This window comes from Colossoma macropomum, unplaced genomic scaffold (assembly GCF_904425465.1).
Source record: "Colossoma macropomum unplaced genomic scaffold, Colossoma_macropomum, whole genome shotgun sequence".
NCBI classification, from domain to species: domain Eukaryota; kingdom Metazoa; phylum Chordata; class Actinopteri; order Characiformes; family Serrasalmidae; genus Colossoma; species Colossoma macropomum.
The window spans coordinates 26,538,754-26,565,807 of NW_023494789.1; positions in this window are offsets into that span (position 1 = coordinate 26,538,754).

Sequence of the window (27,054 nt, forward strand, 5' to 3'; positions counted from 1 at the left end):
ACTAAATTATCTTTGCTCTGAGTGGTCCGGTCCGGTCCAATCATTCTGCTAAATCTCAAGAATACAGAATATAGATGATACAACAATATATTCTTTAAGCCAGATTTTTCTTTTCTATCAGTAGCATGAATGAGTTAATGAATGAATAAATAAATAAGTAGTCTTCTGCAACCTGCAATATTAAAATTGATTTATTTACACTTTATGTGCATCAGATGGATTCTTTGTAGTTTCATTGCAGTAAACAGGGAAATCTAAATAGTTAATTGTCTATGCCATCGGGGTTTGTATGTAGAACCTTGTATGTACCTCAACATTTCCAAACATTGCAAACAAGGAAATTTGTAAAATATAGTAAAATATCATGAAATGTAGAGTGCTTTGCTAAATGGTGATGCATATTTCAGCTAAACAGCTATTTTGATGCACATAATTGAGTTTGCTATGTGTATTCACTGTGCTTAGGTGTAGTTTTGTAGGGTTTTTTCTCAGTTTAGTAGCTTAAAGCCTTGGGTACACCACACGACTTTTAAAGTCTTAACAGATTATAAAAACACAAGGCATCTCACACTAGATTTTTTTTGGGCGACTGAAATATTGGGGATCAAACCCTAAACGATTAGGGATCACACACTACTCAATTTTTTAAGTTGTTGCCGAACCGAACGGAACACATGCGAACTCACACAGTAAAGAAGCATCAGGTAAACGTGTAAGTGAGGTTTAAAGTTTAGAGTTTTAAATGTACATAAACTTGATTGTACTTGTGCCTTAAACTCAGCTCAATAAAAAGCTTTACTCCACACGTGAGTGACTTGTTGACATTTTTCTTTGTTTACGTGCTGTGTTTTCTTCTTCTGCTCTCTGTTTTCATTGGCTGTTCAGATTGTCATTGACCAGTTTATGCTACTAGATTATGATCAGAGTCAGGTTAATCAAACGTTTGATATACTCCGACCAAAAATCTGAGTCTGCGCCCCCTACGCACTACTTGATTCTCTCTCCAACTGTCGACTCCAACTGACTCAAAAATCTGCAGACTGGAGGCAGCTAGCACAGACTCGGCCAGACTGAGAGTCAGGGCTAAAATCGGGGTAAAAGTCGTGTAGTGTAACCCCGACTTAAGATTGACACTTTTAAATGAAATTCTGTTGTTTTCTATATGGCGCAGTTTATGGTATATTTGGCAATGTTTTAAGCTGGCAGTGTGTGCGTTGATAGATGGAGTTCAATCTGAATGTGTGAATGTTGCACTTTCACATTGTATTTTAATGTACTTTTGCTAAATTAGTTTTAGCAAAAAAAAAAAGTTTTTAGTATTAAATATTCTAATGGCTTAAGAATTTGCTGTGGCTTTTGGCTGTTTTGGGGGTTTCACTGATTTGTTTTTTAAATTCTTGGTGTTTTTAATGTTAGACATTAGTGTTACAGTGTAAACCACAGAAGATAATGATAATCAATAAAATAATCATGTTTTAGAAATTAAAAATGTCTTTTACAAGGGAAGTCATGTAAAGAAATTATAACATTTTCCAGACCAACACCATCAGACTGGAAACTATTACGTACAAACCTTAGCTAAGCACTTTTCAGGTCAGGTTGCACAAGCCCTGGAGTGAACTGTTGTTGGTTTATCTAGCACAAAATATGGGAACCAACACTGGATTAGGCTTGGAGGGAGACAGGCGAGGCTGGGCAGACATATGGAAAGCAACATCACAGTGTGTGTATGTAAGCTGTATCAAATCACAAATCCGAACATTATTAGTTGATAAGCAGAGTGGAGACAGTGATAGTGCAGGTGGCCATTCTAACAGGGTCTCATAACAGTCAGTGTCTCTGTCAGTCAGTCTCACTTATTATCACTGACCAAGCATTTAATAACAAGGAAGTACAATGATCTTAGCATATGTGTCCTTAAAGAAAACAGTATAGTGTGGCTTTTTGACGTAATGATCCTATTTCATCTGTTTTTTTTTCCACTAGCTTCTTTTCCTACATGCTCTCTGTGTTTCTGTTTTTAAACGAGCGTTCTAGACCAGCACCAGCAAACAATTTTGATGTGATGGCATTGAGACATTATATCGAATTTATCATTCTAATGGCTCGTTATACATCTGCCACATTGTGATGACAGCGAGATAAAAACTGCTGCATGATTTACCTCGCTGACATAGTCCATTGGATTTTAGTTTGGGAAAATTAACATAGAGCGCAGAGCGGAGGGACTGCAAAGGAGATGGCTGCACCACTTAAAAAGTGCAGAGTCATAAAACTCGCCTCAGAGGACAGCACATCAACAGTAACCCTTGCACGAGTTTATGAGCGGAGCAGGAAGGCACACAGAGGCCTCGTCCTTCTCTCGCCGAGGCCCCGGTGGAGAATTAAAGACAACCACCGTAGATGATGTGCAGACCTCACTTACAGGATATGTCTTGTTGGAATAATGCCACATATGATCTAAATCAGTTTTGACAAGGCCTCCTCCTGTGATGGAGAAAGGCTCTTCAGGGACCTAGTCACAGCTGCCCATGTTTTACTGGCAATTTTGACAAGCACATTTTCAGTCTGAACCGTGATTCAGTTTATGCCTTAGAAGCCATAGTTATCCGTAGCAAAAACAAAAGCATTGGTAAAAGCCATATTACCTACTTCTTACTTGTAGCTCATTGCAACAATCAGAGAAATTGTCAAAAAAGTGCCATTTCAACTTGCAAGCAATTCCATGTTTGTGTTCATAAATAGAAAGCAAATATTTTATTAAGTTGGCTTGACAAAGCCAAACTTGACAAAGCTAAATTACTATTCTTTGTTATCTTCTTATTATTTTTAGGTGTACCATTTTCGCTGATTGCAGTTTTCGAGCTAGAACCATGAAATGGGAATAGTGAGCTTGTGCTTTTGGGACCGCAGGTACAATTTTCGTACAGCATTTGTTCAAATACGTTTTTCCCCTGTGGTGGATTACTGAGAAAGTTTAAGTCAATGTTAGAAAAGATATCGCTTGCATAGCCTTTTATAGACATTACATACAGACTCTCATACATACTAGCACACATAGATACACATGTTTACAACTATGTGGGACACCACACCGATGGTCTGGCAACACCTTAACAACCACCTAGAATACCATAGAAACAACCTAGCAACACCTTTGTAACCACATGGGATACCATAGCAACAGCCCAGCAACACCTTAGCAACCACCTGGAACACTATAGCAATGGCCTAGCAGAACATTAGCAACCACCTGGGATACCATAGCAATGGCTTTGCAACACATTAGCAACCACCTGGGATACCATGGCAATGGACTATCACTGTGTACTACTGTGGTGAAAAACATGCTGTGCTGCCAAAAAACTAAGCAAAAAGAAACATGCTAAAATAAGAATCAGTGTTTTCTTTTCAAAGATGAAATTATTACATGAGAAGAGGATGAAGTTAGATGTAGAGTTAGCAGTGTTCCTCCTGGACAGGTATGTAAATGCAATACATATGACGAGTTGTACTGTTTGAATAACTGACATTAAATAACAAATCAAGTAGGTACATGTTTATCACTCATAGATAAAATATTGCTTTGGATGAACCACTTTCACCAACGTGTATATAATACTCTCTCTAGTACAGGCCTCAAAGCTAGCTAGACATGGCTGAAGTCTGCTTCTTATTCAGACTTTCTGTTCCACCTTAAATGCTGCTGTAGAGATATTTGCTTCATCACAGCTCATTTCAAAGAAAAACAGAACAATCTTGACTATTCTGAGGCAGAAGATCGACATGAACTGAATACCAAGTGTTTATAGACTTTTAACTTCGCAATACCCTCACTCTGGCAAAATGACACCGCTATACAAAGACGTATTGAGAGAGTGGTTGGATAGCATGATTAGATGAAAAGCCTCTCTGAATAAGTGAAATGTAATGGGATGTCATCATAATTTACCAAGTAGAATACATCAGTACTTTGCTGGGGGAGAGCAATAATGTAGCTCTCTTGATGCTTAGGTGTTTTAGCTAGGTTCCTGAAAGCAAGCAAAACCACTGTGAGACAAACTAGCCTATAGCCATGATATTCACTGCTCCTAACATCTTGTAAAAGTGTCGTTTCAGCTATGAAGAAGGGCTGCACTGATTGTACTGTTTTGAAGTGTAAGATATAGCAAGTATTTTGATCTCCTCTCAAGCAAACTTAGCATAGTGACATACTTTTATCATCAGTATCTAAATGACGACATTAATAAACAGCCTACCTCATCGCTAGAATGAGGTGTTCCAGTGTTGTTGTAGTTCACCTGTTTAACTGCTAGAGGTTTGCATATCTTCAGTTTTGACTCATACATCTTTAACTGTCGTCAAGTCAGTTCCAACTCCTGCTGACCATATGGATAGTGTTTCTCAAGATTATCCTGTCTTCTGCTTGGGTCTTTCAACTGTGATTTTATTTTTTCAGCTTTGAATTCTGTTTTCTCGGCACATATATGGATTTCATCTAGCTATGTTTGCTGCTGTCACCTCTTTGATCATCTGCCATGGACATCACCCTATACTGCTGCTGCCCAGTATAGGTGGCACCTCTGCTAAGACCTTTCTACCATGGGAATTAAAACTCCTGGCAGTATAGTTCAGTACTTCTTTGATGAAGTATACCTCTTTTTCTACAACAGTTGGTTGCTTTCAAGAATGCTTTGGAGCACCTTTTTTAGAAGCTTTTTTCTTTAATCCTTGGAAATTGCCAGCTATTGCTAAGAGATGTCCATCTTTGTTGAGCTTTTCCATCTAAAGGTGCTCTTATCATCCGCTGCTGCATTTATATTCCAGCATGTTTGTCCTTTTCTTGTTTCAGAGGTGACTCAGACAGGTGCATTTACCAAAGAGATTGTAAACTATAATGGTTTTCACGGAGATTCTGTTCAGATAATGAGTTTTACTAGTAGAACTAGTCTTTTTTTCTCCAAGTAAAAGTATTTGGAAAAAAAAATTTTAGACGTAATTTTTACACCTCTAGACCTCTACAGCAATGGTTGATGGCTCATTTGACCCTGTTGCAAATCTTACTGTTTTACATTCATCTCTGAGGTTTTTGTAATCCATATCACCTACACAGGCTGATCTGTCTGCCCTGTTAAGGGCAAAGTGCTTAAATTCCAACCGTGGGGTGCCAGGGGGAATGTTTTTCATTTAATAGCATATCTCTATCAGATAATGACTCAGGATTGTTACATAACCCATCATTGTATCCTGCAGCTGTAAAGTACAATCCTTCGTGACAAGAATGGAGGCAGCTTTAGCGACACCCAAGGTTAGAGATTTCCCTCCTGCCAGCACCAAGGGGCCATGACTCTGACTGGCAATGTCATTCTACAAGGTTATCAGTGCAGTAGAGCTGCAGCAGAGGTTAGATTTCAGGGTGTGATGCACACAGACTCAAGGCCCTTTCCACAGTTCTGTCCTTACACATTTGGTCTGAGTGGATAACTTGTCAAATCGTTGAGTGACATGCCATGATACAGTACTTCTTCTTGTTCAAAGTTACAGAGGCAAATGATATGCTTTTATCTGAAGCATACCATCACTGATGCTCACTCTTCTGACTGTAGTGAAGTTCCATAGGCTTACTGTAAATGCCGTTTGCAGTATGATGACAGTGCAGTGGCTAGGGTGTTTCAACGAGGAGCATAAAGTATCATTAGAAAACAGGACACTTCTAGTGCCGGCTGTCACAACAGAAGATGACACAATCCCTCACGGTTTGATGCACATTTGAGGAGCTGAAATAGGTGCTGTAATGGCTTATGCTAGCGTAAAAACTTATTGTGCTGGGCAGAAGCTGGAGTTTGCCTGACTCTGCACTCTCTAGTAGATCCTCTCTATCCGCAGAAAAAAAATAGCTGTCCAAAAATTCATTTTCTGCCCAAAGCTGAATGGAGACTGAAAGCTGAGCCTGAACTGGAGAAGAGCAGTCATGCTTAGGATTCAGCATGGTAAAACCATTGATTCGCCTTTCACAAAGCACAGTTTGAATGAAGGAGATGCATCACTTTTAGTGGAGAACAGCTGCTACTTGTTGGTAGTGTTTGAATGAATCAGAAAACACACCCTTGCTTGGATTACAATATCTTGTTATCTTTGATCATGCAGGAAATGCTAATCATATTTCCCTTATTCATATGATTTCTCTTATATAAACAATATGGTCAAATTTGCCAAATAAAAGTGAAACAAACACCACAAGGACATTAATGCTGTACAGTATGTTAAATTATTTGATCATGCAGGCAATGCTAAGCAGATTTTCCTGGAAATGCTCTTTGAGATCTAGGGTGACCAGCATGATATATAGCTACAGGCTAACAGGTTTCTCTGCCTATATTCAGAGTTAGGCTTTAAGTAGAAACAGTTTGGACACTCAAGTGGAAAAATGGTTAAAATCCTTGTCCATATTAGAGATGGCGCGATACCACTTCTTTTTTTTGATATCAATACTTGACTAAAAACCAAGTACCTTCAGTGAAACCTTGGGTATCAACCGATACTGATACTGTGTGTCTTATTCAACAACTACTAAGCTTTAAAAGGAACTCTTTTTAATTGAGGCACTTCACTTGTGTGCTGGTTTGCTTGGCTGAAAGACCAGTCAGGGAACTTCCTCACTGGCGACCGTCAACTCTGATTCAACATGTGCAATTGGCTCTGAATAGGACCAACAAGAGCTAGCGGATGACAGTGGAGAGCCCAAGTCTAAATGGTGGCTGACCCTGTATGTGCACCAGTGGCAATAAAATTGTTCAGTGTCGCTTGGGCAGCCTTTGATTAGGCATTTGTGGACATGTGAAGTCGAGCAGGCAGACATCTAGTTTGATTAGATTCCATGGTCATGCATGTATTTTTAGAGGAGCCAGTATAAACCAGCACTTAACTAGTCAGCCCATTCACTTCCAGAGACAGAGACCAACAAAAAAAATTAAAATGTATCTGACCAGTTGATGCTCCAACTGACCAGAAATGTAGCACTTGATCATGAGTGGCCTACATGTGTCTCAGGAAAGCATATCCGTTGTCCATACGTTAAACAAAAAAGTTAATGTAGCCTGTAGCCTTGTTCACATTGAGGCTATGCTAAGCATTTACTTCACTAAAGTAGTATCACTTTGCTAAAATTTACCTTTGGTCATCATTATAAAATCAGAAGACACTTTCTTCTAACACACTTTTATTTTTTTAATTAAGATCTGAGTACATAACGCCATATAGCATGTTAACTTAGACATTGCTTTGATCGCTGTGATTAGCTTTCCCTCTATTTCCATGTAAATGCAACAGAACAAATCTTTGATTAAAACCAAAGTCAGTGCAACATGTTCCACAGGACGTGAGAACATCTTTTTGGTTCTGATTGGTTACTGCTGTCCTGAGTCACCGATCATTTGCAGAGCTGAACTTCTTCACGTCACTCAGATTGTGCGTACTGTGCCACCAACAGACGCTCTGCTACACCATGCTGAGTGACTTCCGACTGCCTCGCTGCTTTCATCTGCGGCGGTGTGCATGCAGGGTGACAGACAGCTTGGTGTATCAGAATTAAACAGGCTGTTTTTGTTACTGTGCCTTTAAGACAAATAGATGACCTCTGTTTTGATTCTCCTTTTAATTTCAGCCATAATGTGCAGACCCAATCCGCCGTAGCCTGTAAATGGGTTGGTTTTCGTAACACCACAAAAACAGTGAATTCAAAAGGAGCTGTTTCTGTTATTGTACGGACTGGAAAGACTTCCCAAATTCGATTTACTGCCCAAATCTGATTTTGCTGTTTGGTCATTCGCATCATCTTTTTAATGGGACCTATGTCTGAAAGTAAGCTGAACAGATCATGGTTCTGAACTGAGCCGCATACCTAAAGGAATACTGATCCATTTGGGACGCTCATCCAACAACACAGCTGTCCTCTGTGTTTCCTTAAGATATACAGACTCTCATGTGATGTCAGAATGAGATGTATGAACTTCATATAAACAGCACATGCTAAACCAGACGATGCTAACAAAGTTTACAGAAAAGAGCAAAAATTTCTGTGCTTGTTTTAATTGTGGTAGCTGATCTAACAGAGAAAGGAAGCTCATGATGCTGTTGTCATGAGGAGGTATGCTAATAAGGGGCTATAAACTCTGCACCAAAAGGACAGTAAAAGCACTTGATCTGTGTGAGGCTCTATTGACTCCTCTGCTTTTGTATTATTCAGTCTATCTTTCAAGTAAAGTTGATTTTGAATAGCTGTTAGTCTGAATTTTCTTGTTAGAAAGTGCTGTGCTAATTTCTTTACACTCTGTGTGCTTGTCTTGCTCCTCCAAAACGAGAGATGTGATGCACAAACATAGTTACGGTCCTTTTCGATGACATTACGCTTAAGGATCCATTCCCTCGCATGAACTCATGATGAAGGTTGAGATGGATTGACCAAATTAGCATAAAAACGAGTGCAGATTTGACAGCCTTTAATGACGTATGAACTACTCTGTTTCTGATGTAAGTAACTTTGAAACAACGTGGAAACAAGCTGAGATTTGAGGGCAAATGATGAGTAGTTTCAGTGCATGAAATCAAGCAGTTATTAGCATTATTGTTGTTTTCTTGTTATTTTTGGTATTGTAGATGATATTAATGGTAGCTTTGATTAGTTACCTGCAAATCCTTCATTTGTTTTAGGTTGTTAAACATATAAAGTTTGTGTAACATATGAAGAGAGAGACTGGGTTTGAGCTGCTTTTACCTACAAAGTGAACAGGAAAATTTTTCCGTGACATGGACCCTTTAAGGTCAAAGTTTTTTTCATGTGTAAATAAATGACTCATAAACAAGTAAACCAACAACATCACTGACATGTTTCAGCACTGTTCCTCGATCCTGCAAGGGCAATTACTAAAAGCCTGCAGAGAACCGTCAGCATGCATGCTTCTCCTCGTCATCTTCCACTTTGTCAAACCTAGCAGATGTAACGATGGGGCTCGCGGCTGCACAGCCTGACTGGGCAGCCGGTGAACCCAGACTGGGGAGCTGCTATGCTGTCAGGACTTCACTAGATCTGCAGACAGTCTCTTTCAGTGAGTCAGTGACAGTGATGTAAGCAGATTTTTTTTCCTCCCAGAACTGAATAAATCATGTCTTTTCCTTCACTGGCTGGGGTAGCAGAAAGGCCTTTCCGTCACAGGTCACATTTACAAGGGTTGTACTCAGAATTGACCACTCTGTTGAACCCTGGCTTGGCAGCTGTCAAAGCAACAGCATCAGCCACTCTTTTGTCACTCAGACACATTGTTAACATTGCATTACAAATGAAGCTCTTGTTCATTTTTTCAGCACAGTGGAGGAAGCAGATACGTCATGCATTATTGCTTATGCCTTGTCCTTGAGCAGCCTACCAGTTTCTTCATAAGTGCTGATAAGCCTCCTTGTTACCATAGTAAACAAAACTTAAATTACTGTATTTAAGTCCAAGGAGTAATGTCTGATATTAATTCCAAATGGCAAAATTGTACCAAAGCTTTTACCCTATTTATTAATGATGGCTTATAATATTTCATATTTTGTAGTAATGAACCTTCTTAATTACAGTTTGGTGAGTCTCACATGAACCTCTCAGTTTATCAAATCTTCCATGATGGATGTGATCAGAATGTCCGTTGTCAATAAGCAAGACAATAGATTTTCTCGAGTTAATGCACTCTTGGGGAATATCCTGTTTTCACTATTCTCGAGCATGTTTGAGCGCTACACCTAAAATCATTAAATGAATCTACTAGCACAAGGCTGTGTGTGTAATTTAGAGATTAGAGATTAACCTGGAATGAAAGGAATCTTGATAGAGCCAGCTACTTAGCTTGCTTGTTCAGAGTAGCTTAGCGTCATGACCTGAATTTAAATCCACAAGGTTTCTGATTGAATTACAAGAATGCAAGAAAACTGGTAGTTTATGTAGTTAAAAAATCTGTTAGTTACGAGACAAATTCTGATCTCAGTTCTTCTCTTGTCAGTAGGTTCAGTCTGAAGTCCTGTGTGGACGTGACCCTGAGTGCCAGCCCACACAGTAGCTTTAGTAAGCTGCAGAGTCTCTGCCACAAAACAACTGTTGTTTGCCAGCCCATCTGTCCACGTTTAGAGGAAGTGCTGTTGAAGAATGGCCATACAACAAGATAGTGAAGAATTATCCTCAGACTTCACATTTGATTAACTAAAAAAAACATACATTCTTGCAAAGATTAACTGAAAACTTTGACCTTCCTGGTATTTAGTGCAAGGTTATTGGTATTCATTTTTTCATTTCAAACAAATCATAAAGTAGGCAAATTATTTGAAGGATTTTGAGGCTCTCGTGTGTACTTCTTAACCTTGCAATTTGAACAGTTTGTGTGATAAAGTGGTAGAATAATTAATCACCGAAAAATGATTAATTATTAATTAATTCTTGAAAAGAGTCTCACCCAGTTCTCAGCCTTAATTATGTGCAGACCTTCACTGCTGTGGAACTGCCATTATATTCAGTCAAACAAACAAAATCCTCTTTACATCTTGGTACAGTTAGAGTATTTCAGCTTGATTTGGTGCATGTTTAACCTGCTAGAATTTCTGAGGGAAGGTGAACTGAAGTCTGAGGCTGTCAGTGTGGTTTGATTATTTAGCTTTTAGTGGATGTTAAAATATTGTTTCTGACTTCTTTGGGAATTCTCAGTAGTGGTAGTGTCACCAGGTGGCATCATTTGGTGGATGCATAACAGTCCCTCAACTCTTCAGCTTTCAATATCTAGGATAAACAGAAGTAAACAGATTAGATGCAAGCTCACATGATTATGTGGTGGACAATCTACTTTGTCTGATAGCTTAATTGCAATTTGTGTACCCAGGCCAGATCATTAAACCTGGACTTTGATTAGCAAGATTTGTCATCTGCTTACACACCATTGACAAGCTCTTTGTTGCATAGCACATTGCTGCTGTCCTTGGTCCCCAAACTGGTAACTTTATATGAGAACGGTGTTCTTAATATCTGTTAGTGTTATAAGATTTTATCTTATTTGGACCATTTCTGTTGTCCATTTATCATGAAATGTTAGCAACTGAGGGGCAGCTGGCATTTTCAAAAGGTGTAATTAAAAAAAAAAAAGTTTTGATATCTCAACAGTGTGGTTCATAACAAGGACACATGAGGATTACCTCATTTGCTCAAAAGAGATTTACAGTATACTCCATTATGATGCCTGGAAACAGTTCAATATTATCCTTACCTAGGAAAAATGATTGTCCCACGAGATGATGTGGAGGGCTGCTCCTGCTGTGCCAGAAGTCTAAATAATTCAGGTAGGCCAGGAGGACACCTGCTGTCCCAAGCAACACAGCTGGGCCTCTCATAGCTCTCCACAGCTGCCCAGACACATGCCTTCACTAATTGCAGTTTGGGGCAAGAAAGCAGCTCATTCTTCAGACTGAGAAGAGAAATGAGAAGAGAAAGCGAGAAAGCGAGAGAGAGAGAGCGAGAGATAGGGAGAAGAACTTTAAATCCAAGTATTATCTCTGAGGACCAATTCCCCCTTAGCCGAATGAAGAGCAGGCCTCGTTTTGTATTGATTAGAGTGGCTGAAATCAATTAATCAAGCCCTCATCACCCTGCCTGGGCAATTTTTCAATACTAAGAAAGTAGAGAGCCCTGTGGAAATGTATATTTCATTTGATTATGAGAAAAATGAATACCAAATTAGCCGCCGAGACCTTGACGTGATTCTAAAATGTAAATGTAAATCGTACTCTGAAGTCAGAGGAAGGTGGTTTTTCAGGGAACATTTGATATTACTTGTAACTGTAGACCTTGGGACAGTAAGTGCTGGTAAAATGCTTGAGTCATACGGTCTCAAACAGAGAGCGAGGCTGCTCTAAAAGCTGAACCTTGCATGGTGTAAATAATGAATGACCACCTACCCATGTAAATCAATAAGGCAGTGTTTATAAACTAGTAATGATTAAATTGAGACCGGATGAACAAGGCATAGATGTAGATGTTATTGTCCCACCTTTGGGAGTTGTTGTGTATTTTCCACATGGTTTTGACATGGTGAACTGTTACTCGAGAAGATAAGTTGTCAGGGAAAGAAAGAAAGTTGAAGTAGCATCAGTAGATACTGTGAGTGTAAGCAGCGTTCGGCAGGGAGCGCTCAACATCTTGAGAGGTTCTGGCAAACTGCTACTATTCTCAGCACTGCAGTGTCATGACTGCCTACTCAGTACACCAGCTGTCAGCCTGAGAGTCTCTCACCCAACCTTGAAGATTCACAACAGCTAAGCAGCTAATGCTAGTATGTGTTGATAACTGTGTGTCAATGTTTTACTAAAATGTAGTAGATGATAACTTTCATTTATTAATATGGAATTATATATAGTTTTATACCTGTGAATATAGAAATATTTAACACATTCTCTCCAAACTTTTGTGCTTAGATAGACCAGTGATTCCCAACATTGCCGTACTTCTGCCGTGCACATTCAGTGTTTTCTCTTCTCAAACACACCAACCTCAGCTCAAGAACCTTGAAGTTCTGATATTTGAGTCCTTGGATGTTTGAATTTTATTTTATCTGTTTGTTTTTTTTAAGACACATCAACAGATCATACAAACTAACAATTACTTGGTTTCTTGGTCTTGAATGCCTTTCAATCTGAGCTGTATTTGGGCTGTCTGATAATCAAATCTGATGTTTTTTTTATTATTCTGATTATCGAAATCAGCATTTTAATTTGTCTTTATGCTGGTATAGAATTTTGTGTTTTATCTGTTATGTAACTATAGTTGACAGCAACTCTCTTGGCTTAATATCCTATCTACAGCCTTACTGGATTGGTAAAAATAAATATTTAAAGTAAGTTTTGATTACAACCAATCAAAGCTTCAGCGTCCCTTCCACAGCACTATGGATTGCTTAACACCTGGACTATGAGTAAAACCCCATTAAACATTCTTTTTTGGCTTCTGTGCATTCGTGTAGATACGAGTAATGAGATGTGCATTTATCTGAGTGGAGAGTTCAAGACATACTGTGGTGTGAACTGTGCAATCATTTGGGGAGAAAAGCACAGCTCACTTGTAACATAAGGTCACACATTCACTCTTGCACACATAGCTTCGTCGGTACTCAAGTAGCGAAGAGCCGTGCTTTTTGGATACATGGCATGTCACCATGCAGAAGCACGGGCAAACAAGGAACTGTTCTTGTGTGAGAGTTTTTCGGCATGCAGGCCAGCACGAGAGCATGAAGCAGTGACGTTACAAAATTAACATACATAATTACAAAATTATCGTTTAACCCCAAACACGGCACAAGGACTGGATAGCTTCCACACATACAGCGGAATGCACCAGTGTTTGCTAGAAGCAAAGCCCATACCACAGATTTCAGAAGGACCAGAGATTGGTTCTGGGCTCAAAAACAGCTTTTACACATGAACAAACTTACTAAACATAAAGCAAGCGGTCCTGGGTCTGGAAAAACGCTCTAGTGTGAAAAAGCCCCTAATATTCATTTTGTGCTGGAATTGTGTACCTGTAAATTTCACATTATAAAATTTGGCCCCATATATACATTATTGGTATCCTTGTCTACTGGTAATCAGTATTGCTGATGGTATTGGTGCAGGTGAACTTCTAATTTTCATGCCAAAATTCAAAGCATTTTCCTTTACAGATTGGTTATTGTATGTTGTATAATGATATTGTAATGTTATGGTAACAAGTTGTACTAACCTAAAAATTACATTCTCATTTTCTAGTTTGTTACTATAGGTTAAGGTGGTGTGATTTTATTCCATAACTGAACTCATTTCAGAGCTTTTTGCCACACCTGTGCTTTATAATAGAGTAATAGTGTTTTGATAACAGGTAACACAAAAGGAACATGTTGCATTTTCCATTTTCCATCAGAAAAAAAACTTGTTTTTTAACAGAACTTATACCACATCATTTCAGCAGAAGTGCTTTGCTATGTTTGGGCTAATAACCTTAATATTATAAAACCATGCGATGATCTAAAAGAATTTGGCTGATATGTCGATTAGGCAGATATTATGCTGGACACATTCATATAAATGTGAAAATTTTGTATCAACTGGAAAATTAATATTTTATTTATGGATAATTACAGACATTTATGGGTTTGCATTTTATATTTAGTTACTACTACAGTTACTAACTTATTATCTAATAACAACTAGAAAATTAGCATGAAATTTTTAGGTTAGTACAAGTTGTTACTGTTTTCCATTTTATTACTAGCTAGTTACCACTAAAATTACTAACTTATTATTTATTAACAACTAAATCAGTATGAAATTAGTACAAATTCCAAAAGACAGTGTAGTACAAATTGTTACCATTACACTACCTTTTTATTGCCAATTTCTTATTTATTAACAACTAGATCATAAGAATGTAATTTTTAGGTTTGTACCAATCTTTACCAAATCGTTTCCTCTTATTACTGTAAAATGCTTCCCTAAAATCACTGAATAAATAATCACTGAAAATTGCTTTGAAAGGAATCTGTCTCTGTCCTTCAGCCCTTAATTAGCTGATTAGGTGAGTCATGGAAAACACTGAAATATGCAGGCGAGAGATCGTCTAGGACCAGGATTTGGAACCTCTGATATAATAAACAGAGACACAGATAGACCCAGTATGGACAGACAGACATAAATGCTGTTTAACAATGTCATTTTTTTTTCTTTGCCCAGTGCTCCCAATGACAATATGTGCAAGATTTTCTTGAACAGAATGACTTCAAAATATCTGCTAATTCAAAATATCAACTGAATATCACACATGCCCAGCAATGTTGTTTTGTTTCAAAACAATCAAACAACAGGTTGTCGTTATTATTATGTAGAAGTGCCACTTCTTCCCGACCAGCAATTTTTAAAATATGAAAAGTGTTTTGTTTGTTTGTCCAGAGCAACAAAGAGAAAGGATCTCACCATATCTTCAAGGCTTCAATGTTTATATACAAATGCACTAAGTCTTCCTCTAACATTTGTGCTAATCTTGTTGTAGTCTTTCTCTCGCTGTGCTTTCTAATACGTAAACATTGCAATTGCAGATAGTCTTCATACACAAGCCTGCCATCATGTCTTCATAGCCAGCATGGAGAATGCTCCTAGTTCTCTGGGTCAATGTTCCTCAGCTAGATGACCCTGTCTGGTTTAGGTCATCAGTCCTGAAAGCTGCAGGTGTGTTTCCTTTTATCCACAGAGCTGGTGTGATTTAAAGCTCTCCTGTGTATGTACACCGTGGCACTGCTTTCGGGGAAATCCAGACCTCCATTCTGTCTGACCTATTCCTAACCTCATTTATGTTGCCTCTAAATAAAGGCAGGACCTGAGTATAGATGCATCACTTAATATTGTAATGAGAAATGGTAGTAGTGGCTTCTGCTAAGCTGAATACAAGGCAAATCCCATCAGGGCACAGTTTATATTTTCACAGACAGCGGAGTTCAAATGATCTGTCAGAGCTGTACAACACAGATACCCATAACAGCTCTTATTCATCAGAGTCAAATGCGACTGTAAAATGCGTGTATGTAGCTGTCACCGACAGTGTTGTTATTCATCAGTTTCATCTGCATAAATGTAATATTTCAACAACCTATATAATGTAATATCTTCTAATATTTGAACAACCTGAGAAATGTTTGATTTGCAGTTAAAAATTGAAATTACTTTAAATATAATCAATAATATCCTGGTATAGCCTGGAGAGAATTTAACAGGCTCAGAATTGCAAGACGTGCAAACTCCACAGGGATCCAGCCAAATCACACCACTGATATAGATAAACAGAGAGACAGACAGACCAGGAATGCAGATGTAAAGGCAAATTACCTATGACATAATTTTTGCACACTGCTCCCAATGACAAGGTGTGCAAGATTTTCTTGAATAGTAAAAATAATGTTCAGTATCAATAATAATCAATAATATCTATGGATGGCCTGAAGAGAATTTTACAGGCTTAGAACTGAAGTGCAAATGAGCGCAGATAATGCAATGTACAAACAGTGCAAACCACTCTAATATTAGCCTGTTTAGCTGAGTGATTGAGTCAGTGGTATTTCAGTCACGTTTCAAAGGGAAATGAAAATGCAGCAGACCCTTGATCACCTCCTGCTGTCTGGTCTGTTTGATCTGAAGTAGTCCACATATGCGGTGGACATAAAGGAATAGCCAGTCTTATGGAGTTAGCCTTAGCCTAATATGGACACTATAGTGATTGCTGTGCTTCTGTTTGTTCCTATACTGCCTGAGATGCCACCGAACTCGATCAGCTGAATCAACTGTACAGGTGCCATAGTGTAACTGCTGCACCACATAAGGTTGAATGGAAAATAAGAACTAAAGCTGCCAAATAAAAACTTCAGGCAGGAAATAACATTTACCACCTTTTTTGCCAGGCCCACAAAATACAGGGTGATTCAAAAAGATTCATCCGATTTCAAAGTGATGAATTTCATTACAGAACAATGCAGTAAATGGTTTAAGTGAGCATAAAGTTTATTATGTAATTTTACAAGTGCTCAATATGTCCTCCTCCTGCTGTATGGACATCAACACGCTAGTCAAATTCATCCCATACTAGATTGAGCATGTCGGGTGTTACTGTACTCACAGCTCTTTCAATGCGATTTCGGAGATCATCCAGTGTTGTGGAATCAACGACGAATGCTCTGAGCTGTTGGAGGTTCACTGCCGACAAAAATCACTTTGCACAGTTATGACGGATTCACTCCTATTGAAGTGGAGAACGCAAAAACGCTTTCTGCTCAGGGGTTGCCATCTCCTCACGGACTGAAGGGAGCCATCTTCCGGTGACCGTCAGAAACTCTGTGGCCCCCTCTTTCAGTTGGTATGGGATTGGTTCCTAGGTGCCTCACGGTGGTAAAAATATGGCGCTTTGAAATCAGATGAATCTTTATGAATCACCCTGTATATGTGTATGTCTATCTATATATTTGTATAAAGTCGGGTATGTTTCATGTAAATTATATGTTCATGAGGGTACAGTAGTTCATTTGCAAATGATAATGAACATAAGGGGTTAGTGGGTGGGTACAGCAAACCTGGTTAATCAGTTGTGCTCAAATCACCATTTTGCAATTGTTATGAGTCATTCACAGAATATTTAGTGTGTCACTTCAGGCGGTCGCATTTGTGCTTGTTTTTACACAAATGTGATGAATAAGGGCCAGTGTCAGCTGTAGGGGCTCGCTAGGACAGCCTTTGTGCCTCACCGGAGTGGGAGGAGGTTTCAATCGGTTCAAAGTGGACAGTGACATATTGAAAGTTTGCGGCAGTGAGCTAGCACAGACTAATGAGGAGCGATTTGGTGGCCAGTGTGAGATATAATTACTGCATTCCACCTCTGCTGCTCAATGAGCCTTGGCTCTCTCGGGAGAGACCCATTTCCAGCAGGTAATGGGCTGCGTGGCTGGGGTTGGCTGATCAAATCGTCTGCACAATGGCAGGTTTTTGCTTTCTTGATTGTCTCGAAAGACATAAAGAGCTGACCCACGGACCTATTTTTTTACCTTTCTTTGTGCTCGCCGGCATACAGCAAATTTAAAAGCAAAAGCTTTCCCCAGGCGCACTGTTTGTGCTCCAGCCTTCTCCGACGTTTGATTTATGTGGAGCTGTTCAAAGAGGAAAGTATAATGAAGTTCTCGCAAGCACAAAAGTTTGGGACTCTAAAGAGTGGATGTGCTCGGCATAAAATGCACACATAACTGATCCATCAGCATGTAGTAACATGACTAATGTGTTGTAGAGAGAATAGAATAGAAACCTAGTTTGCCATGGAAATGCTTCTGTACCATCTGGAAGCAAGTCTCTGGTGTTTGTCTCGAACACAGGGAATGGAGCACTTGAATATTTAGGCACTGCTAATGAAATGCACTTAAGCACACTGCACACGAGAAGAGTCGATGGCGGACATGTTAAAAAAAGAATACTATGTTTTAAACATGAACAAAAATGTTTGCAGCAAATACAAGGGAAAAGTAGCTGCCTTGTTTTCCGTTGAGTGAACGCTGAGATGTTAAATGTTAAAACTGTTTTGCTTTTATTCACATCCCTGCTTGCTGCTAAAATGACCTACATGTGACAAGTTTTGCAAATGCTCATCGCTCAGACGGCCTACTTGTGTACTTAAATGTTAAATTGTAGTTACAACTGCTAGTAAAAAAAAAAATCAATGGAGTCTTTGTGGGTGCCATTAAGAATAGATCCTTCTCCTTTATACTTTTAAACAGAGTCTAAACTATCACACCTTGTCCAATAACTGAAGGTTATCTGTGCATGACCGAGCCTGCTGAGCGAGCTTGTTACAGGCTCCCAGCAGAGCGTTTGCTTTGTCAGTGAAGGCCTATCAATACTGCACATCTTGAATCTATTTTTCCATGTTATCAAGAGTATGTGGAAATCAGTGAATCCATTCTGCAGTGACCTTTCCAAGCTGTCACCGTAGCATGAGTGAATGGCCCCTGCTCCTGCATGAGATTGTGTCCACATCCCTGTGGAAATGATCCTCACGAACAACGTTTTCTCGCCCTGTGGAGCACTGCATTCTGTCTGTGTAGTTTCTTTAACAACGTCATACAAAATTGTAATTGCTGATCATTAGTGTAGATAAATGAAGGTGCATCATAAATCATCCTTTTAAAACAGTTCACTATTAACTGTGTTATTACTGTTATTTTGCTGCATTGTTTAAATGTAATTAAGCTATTACTTATTAAAGCAATACAGTTGATTATATTATTATGTAATTAAGCACATTTAAATTTTGTGTCTACAGATTTATAACTGTACTTCAGACTTTTTTCACTAAATGATGAAAACACTGTCAAAACATTGATGATTTTTGATAAAGGATAATTTTTCTTTCCACGAAAACAGCTATACACATATCAGTAACTTTCAGATCATTTACAACAGTAACCAGCAAATTCAAATTATAATAAAATGTTTCAAAAACATTTCAAAAACTAAAGAAAATAACAAAATGGTCCCCCATTGCTTTTATAACACCTTGCTCTGCTGAAACAGGAAAAACATGGTGCCCCGAAGTTGGGAGTGTACAATTCTTAGAATGTCTAGAATTAGAATTGTATGCTGTGGCATTAAGATTTCCATTTCCACTGTCCCTTCTCTGCCAAACTTTACAGTTCACACTCTGCATTTGGGTAGGTAGCATTCTCCTGCATCCGCCAAAACCAGGCTCATCCATCAGACTGCCAGATGGTGAAATGTGACTCATCACTCCTGTGGACGCTTGGTGCCTTTTTGTATGACTGCTCAGCCATGGAAGCCCAAACCATGAATCTCCGACAAACAGTTCTTGTGCTGATGCTGAAGTTCCAAAGGCGGTGAGTGTAACTAAGGACTGATATTTTTTCTGTGCTTTGCACTTCAACATTAAGTGGTCTCGTTTTGTGAGCTTGTGTGGCTTAGTGTTTCACTACTGAGCTGGTGTTGCTACTGGATGTTTTCACCTCACGATAACAGCACTTAGTTGACCGGGCAGAAATTGCCCCATTTAAAGTCACTACACTCTTCCATACAGCCCCATTCTATTGCCAGTGTTTGTATATGGAGACTGCATGGCTGTATGGTTGATTTTATGGACTTATTGCATACTTCTGTTATATAGTGCATCTTTTCTTATACTTACCTGTACAAATGTGGTATCAATTGAAAGTTCAGAATCCACATTTTTTAGCACTTTTTATCAACAAAACCTTTGAGAAGATTTTTCTGTTTGCCATTAGATTTGTAGTACATATTGTCATTTACATATAAGCATGGTTAACTGTTAAAATAATATAGATTCAGCTTGTTCAGCACCAAACAGCCATTAGCAGTCTAACCATAGAGTATATACCCAGAGAGTTTATAACCTTCATTCATGTCAATGTTTTTATTTACTAAATAATGAAATCATAAATTACTGGACACTCACAACTAAAGTCTAACAAATAAATTACATATTAGAAGTCACAGTTATTAGAGATGATAACAAAAGCATGATTTAAATTGATATAAATTCTCACTCATCCTGTTGCAAATTCTCACCTTTTAATCAATACTATGTTTGTGTTCATAAAGAGTAAGAGGACATATTTTGTTGAAGTCATTCTTTTACATGCAGTGTAAGAAGGAACGTCCTTTACGTTTTGCTGTTTGTCTCATTGACATTGAAACTAAATGTCAAGCAATGACAGAATTGTATATACAGAATGTAAATAAAATGTAAATGTAATTAATTGCATTATTGACTTCAGTTAAATATATAATTACATTTGAATATTATAGCAAAACAAAAGAAATAAAATGACATCTGAAGATTAATATAGGAAGCAAATAGATGACACCTCTTTTTTCACTGTGTAGTCCACTTTAGTCCACTGCTTCCGGTTTCCACTGGCTACCACAAGCTGTGCACCTGTGCAGCAGATGGAGATAGCATTGTTTCATGTGTGTAGAATTGCAGCAAGCTCAGAGGTGACACATAAAGGTGACAGTAAGGTGAACATTTTCATCCTGCATGGACGCCCCTGGCACCCCACTGGCCCAGATGAGTATCGGGTGAAAATCTTCATGGCTGGGCTGGTGTGAGCTCGGGAGCCGCTGTCGCGCTCCATTCATCATCCACCCCATAACGTCTGGAAGAAATATGCCGCTGGAAGTGCCATCTTTCATGGGAGTCACTGTCTACAGGCCCCATTTGTTTTGTGGACATAAAGTTCCTCTAATTCCTTTGAAAGAGTCACAGTGCTAGGAGGCCCGCAGTTAAGTACGTTAAGCAGGAGGACAACACACCATTGGCATATGCCGTGAACCGTAAAGTCTGCGAGGAACATATGCTGAAGAAATAAAGTGCTTCCCACTGGAAGCTTAAATGTTTTGATTAAAAATAGAGCCAATTTTGGAAGGGTGTTTATCATATGACTAGTGTAGACCTTTATCACATGCTGATTGGAGTCATCAGCCCAAAAAAGTAATCTATAGTCAAAATTAAGGGTGCACCAATTTAACTGACAGATTCTGATTCTGATTTCTTTAAAGCCAAAATGGCCGATATTTTTGGATGATTTTTATTAGCAAATCATAAATGATATTTTTTGATCCTTAATAAGCCAAATGGCATTTTACATTCTTAAATTATATTTTAATACCATGAATCAAAGTGCTTCATTGAAAGCAAGAGGAAAACATTCATATAAAGTGCAAGTGCATATGCAAAGGTTTTAAAACCCCTGGCCAAATTACATTTTGTTGAATTTCTAAGTGAAAGTAAGTTCATACATCCTTTACAGGGAACTTGAATATGACATTTTCTGCAAATTTTAATGCACAGTTTCTATTTATTTGCTATATTTAGAAAAAATTAAAAATAAAATGTTTCTTTGCTTTTGCATAGGCCACATTTTGTTTTCCCCCAATATGTTAAATTCAGCAAATAAACATTAATTGTGCATTAAAATATGCAGAAGTGTGTTTTCAGTAGAGAATGTATCCACCAGACAAGATAAAATGTTCATTCCTTGTCAAAGTCAAACTTCTCTGAAAGATGCAATACCATATATTCTAATTGCACAGTGCATTTTTGGTTTTCTCAAAAAGGTTGTGCATCTGCCTTAGCGTGCACTCAGACCACATGTGGTGTTATTGCGAGAGAGGAACATGGATGTCACCAAAAAGATGTGGTACTGTATTACATTCTTGAAGATGACATGGTTGAGATAGATTGGTGTAATGGCACAATAAAGGACTGGCACCCCATTGAGTGAAAAGGACGCGTGTGTCTGTGGGTCTGTGTGCGTGTGTGTATGTGTGAGAGAATGAAAGAGAAGTGCTGTCCATCTGTGCATTCATCCAATAGAACCTAAAACCTGCATTCTATTCCATTATAAACGCATAACAAGGAATTTTTAAAAAAAAGACACGTAATCACATTCAGTGCTTTTGTGATGAATAATGAGATAATAAATTAATTAGCACTCAGTTATTGCTCGTATCCATTCAGATTCCCATCTCTGAGATTTAAAGCCATTAGCAACACAACAAACCATTATGCCTTTTAAATATGCTGTAAGTTCCAGTTTTTAATTAGACATGTCTGATTTTTTCACCAAGCCTCCTTGGTGAATCATGAGTTTGTCGTGTTTATTTTAAAGAATGTGTCGTTTGTATGTATGTTTTCAATCAAAGTACAGCACTATAAATCTTTTTGATTTAAATAGTTTATTTAAAATATTTTAAAATGAAATTTAGTCAGTTTTTCTTAATGATTTTACTTATAATTAATAAGCTATGGTAATATAAAATAATATAAAGTAATATAAAAACACTGTCAATTTTGTTAATTATTTAAATAGTTATGAGTATATTAAGTACATAATATTGTGTAAATGAATAAATGTAATGTTGTTGCCTAATTCTTGCTAACATTCTCTGTTGCTAGCATGTAGCACTAATACAAGCTAGTCAGTGAAATTCCAATGACTAATTTTGTGTTTTTATGAAGAAAATGTAACTAAATAATATTTGGGGGTCAGTATTATATAAAATGGCCTTTTACCATTTGCCTGGGGGGGACTTTTTACCCAAAAGGACTATTTTACTATTCTGTTTTCAAATGCAGACTTTTTAAGATAAATCTTAAATATAAATGCATAGGTCACTGTTATCAAAAGACCGCATATTAGATCAGTTGACCCCAAACATTTACAGTGCAATAAGTGGCAGAAATGCTGTGAATTGAACTAAATTTCTGAATAAATAGCAATTCAATAAACATGTCAAGATTAGATCTGACCCCATCATTTGATCAAGAGAGATCATAAGATGGGGGGCCTTCTTCCTACAAGTTACCATGTACTTTTAGGCTGCAGAGCCTCATGCTGTGGATTTTAACATGCTATCAACAGAATGGCCAGATATCTGTTTTAGGATCAGACACAAATCAGTAGTTCAAATATTGGATTCTTGAATTCTGATAAGAATTCCATCAAGTGTAAATAATGAGATGGTCATGGTTGTGTGGAACTGACAATAGTAATCTGAATAAAATATTAACAGTTTACAAATACACACATTATTGCATTTTGCAGAATTAATTTTACCATTTGCTATTTATTGACAAAGACCTCTGCACACAACAAGCAAAAATGCTCTGTTTTAGAGTAACTACACTATCTAAACCTTGAATCTAAATTATTAAAAGGACTCAATTTGACACTCAAAAACACTTTATAACACAGCATGAGTCAAGACCTCAGTCTGTCATAGCAATTCAACAAATACAGTCTCTGCTCAGAGGTGGTGACAGTTAGACAGTTACAGTCTTTGATGCTAACAGCTAAGATATGCACTCAGTTTGACAAGAACGCCTTCCATCTAGGACAAATTAGTATGCATGAGTTCTATATTTTGGATCAGATGATTATTGAAATGTAGGCCTGGAATTTATGTAAACTGAGCTGGAGTCTGAAGAAGCTGGAGCCAAGAAACAAATAAAAACTGTACTCGTCTTTGTTGGACTAAAAATAATTTAAACCAAAGGTTGTGACAGGTTGCGTTCCATGGTGTTGCCTGAATTACATATATTTAAGTTTACACTTTGTATGGGTGTTAAATAAATATCTGCTATTTCTTTGCAAAGAAGGTCATATTATGTTGTGGAATGTAAATTCGTACTGCATAATGCGAAATGCATGCCGCATCATCAGACCTGAACAAGAAACTCAATATGCAATAAATCCACAATATGAGCTCAAAGCCAGATAGTACTGAGAGATGGAAATATATTCAGCTAACAAAAAGAAAACATTTGCTGCCGTAGAGTAAAGTTCTCAGAAGCAGACAGGGTTTATATCGTGAGTCTCCCGGGATTGCACTCTCTTGGAGGGAATGTTTTACAGGCATTAGAAGCAAGCATCACTCTCTCGGGATTGCTATGCAGACACAAATTACTTTGGCTTATCCACTGTTTTTCACATAAAGAAGGCAAAATATAAAGGGCTCAGTAAAACATGATGTCCTGGTTTCCAGAAACACTGGTGAGGGATTGTAGTTCTCGTGAAAACCTTACAATTTACATCAAAATACGTTCCTTCTACTGGTAGTAGATTAATAATGTCTGTTTATCTATTTTGGAAAGACATTAAATAAGGTGCAGTTGGCCTTTGTAAATAATGTAGTAATATTTACTGCTTTCTTATAGGGTGGAAGGAATTTATGGTGTGAAAAACAGTTGAAAGTTTGCTAATCATTACTTCCTCTAAACATGTTGGCACTCTGCTCAGAATGAAAACTCCGGTTAGTACCACCCTCTAAAAATGTGGGTCTGATATATTTCCCCACATAATTTTGTCCTTTTTAAGACAAATATGAAACATGTAAATTTTGCTATATACAAGTATTTGAGTTTATTTGTTGAGCAGGTACTCTGATGCACTCTCATACTCTCATTACAAACAGTGCAACCTGTCCAATACAAACTAAGCAAAGAACCTGCAAGGATTTATAAACTAAAAGACAAGCAGTTTGTCATAGCTTGATCTAAGTAACTTAATGAATAAATACAAGACCTTGAGGATAAATGAAGTGTAAATGAAGGTAAGCAATAAAAAACATGTTAACCACATGGAATTGATCTGAATGAGTGAAATTGTTGTAATCTCCTGATGTTGTCAAGAGGAAATCTGCAGTATCTGGTCGTAATGTGATCAGATAAATTAGGATGGTTGTCAAGAATCACTTCGAAGTCTTTAGAGTAATGCATGAACTGTTTTAATGATGATGGAGAGGTCCACTGTTGGGGACTACTTTACAAGGAAGTAGATCAAGGCCCATGAGTAGGGGCGCTCATCTAGGATCAGATTCCTCTCTTTTTTTTTTTTTTAGTGATTTTACTGACCTGAACAGATCTTACATCAGCAGTTATACTCTCAGAAACTTTATGATAATGGGCCCAGTTCTAGATTTAATTTTAGATGCTGGGTCTTCATCCAGAAAGAGATATTAAAAAAGCAGCCAAATGTGAGATTTCAGATGTGAATGGAGGAAATCCACAACAACTGGCTATCATCAGCATAGCAGTGGTTAGAGAGTCCATGTTTATTACCTATCCCAGTGATTTTGTGTACAAGGAGAACAAAAGTGGAACTAGAACTGAACCCAGGGGGACTCCAGTAGTGAGGCTGAGAGAGAGCGGGCCACCTGGAAGGATTGATCCTGAAGACGAGCAGTGAGCCGATGCCCAAGTCCAAACATGCTGAAATAAGCATCTGTTGGTTCACAGTGTCAGAAGCAGCCGACAAGTCAAGGATGATGAGGACTGAGGACACAGTTATCTCTGGCTTTGTGGAGCGCTTGAATTGAAACTGCTTGTTGTCAGGAAGAAAGACAGACCGTTTCATGGTTTTGGGCAAAATGAAGAGAGTGAAATGGGCCTGAAGTTTGCAACATTAGTTGGATTAAGGTTTAGTTTCTTGAGCATTGGTGTAGATGCATGGTACCTGACTACTTGTTGGTAATGAATTAATCATTGAGGTAAGATATGGAGCGAGGTTGTTAAAGGTTGTTTGGAGAAGGATGGATGGAATTGTGTCCAGTGGGCAGGTTGTAGGATGGCTTGTCATCGTATCCTCCTTAGTGTGTGATTTGAAGGTGAAGAGAGACAGGCTTCAGAGCTGTGTTTGGGATGCTTCCACCTTGGCTGGATGATTGAAAGAACTGCGGATGTTGTTGATGTTCTTCTATCAGATCTGAGAGTGTCAGAGAGCCAGGGACCGGAAGATGATGATCTTGACAGTTTAGAGGTGATAGGATGGAGTGTTAAGAGGGGAGGACAGAACCAAGCAGAAAATAGGAGCAGCCGTGTCTGGAGGCGGTTCTGAAAAAGAAATAATTGGTAGAGATGCAAGTGCCATTAGCAAGAAAATGGATGAAGAAAACGCTTTAAGGCTTTTTCTGATTTTATTGTAAATGGTGGGGTAGCAAAAGGGTGGTGGACAAGTGGAAAAGTGAATGACAGAAAGAAATGATCTGACACATGAAGTGGTTGGATGTAGGAGGTTTCTTGAGAAGAAAATGGCTGGGATGTTTGCAGCTCTGTGGGATGGAGGTGACTGTAAGTGACCAAGGTCGGAGGGCCTGTAATGATGTCCGTGCTTTTGGATGTCTGTGATGTGTAGTGATGGTTTTCCCACTTTGGCTAAGACAGTGTATGTGGATGAATTATGTGCACCCACTTGCCTAATTACACCACATTCCTCTGATTTGCGCAGTCTATCTGAGTTGTCTGTCTGTGGTCAAATCATACTGAATCATACTTTGCAGCTTTGATTCATCTAAAGTTATATTTTTTCGTAAACATTTTTTATGTATGCTATTTTCAAGTGGGTCATCTAATACTGTTTCTTAGGAGAATGTGTGCACGCTAGGGATGAGACCTGTAGGACAGGGACAGATGCTCAGGCTGATTCCTGCTAGTCTCTGAAATGGACTGCAATGGTGCAAATCCCTTTGAAATTTATTGAAAATAGGTTTTAGCGAAAATAGGCAACTAAAATAGCACATTTATTCATTTTATTTTTATAACAGTACCTCAGGACAGTATTGTCTTCTGCATCCCCTGTCTTTTTTTCTTTTTTAATCTTTTTGCTCACACCTCCCTGTAGGCTGTTACCCCTGAATAAATAGATAGATAGGTGTCTAGATGTATGAATGAGGTGAATGATGAATGAATAGATGGATAAATATGATCAGATTTGGCTCTGTGGTTTAGTCTTCCATGCTGTGAACTGAAGGGCTGTACTAAGTGGGGCAGTAAAGGGTTCATTTCTTTTATAAAATTCCTGCTCTTTACTGTCACATGTCTTGCAATAAAAGTTATAAGCCTCAGCTATATTAAGCAACATACAGTACTGTGCAAAAATGAGAGAACACCCTTCATTT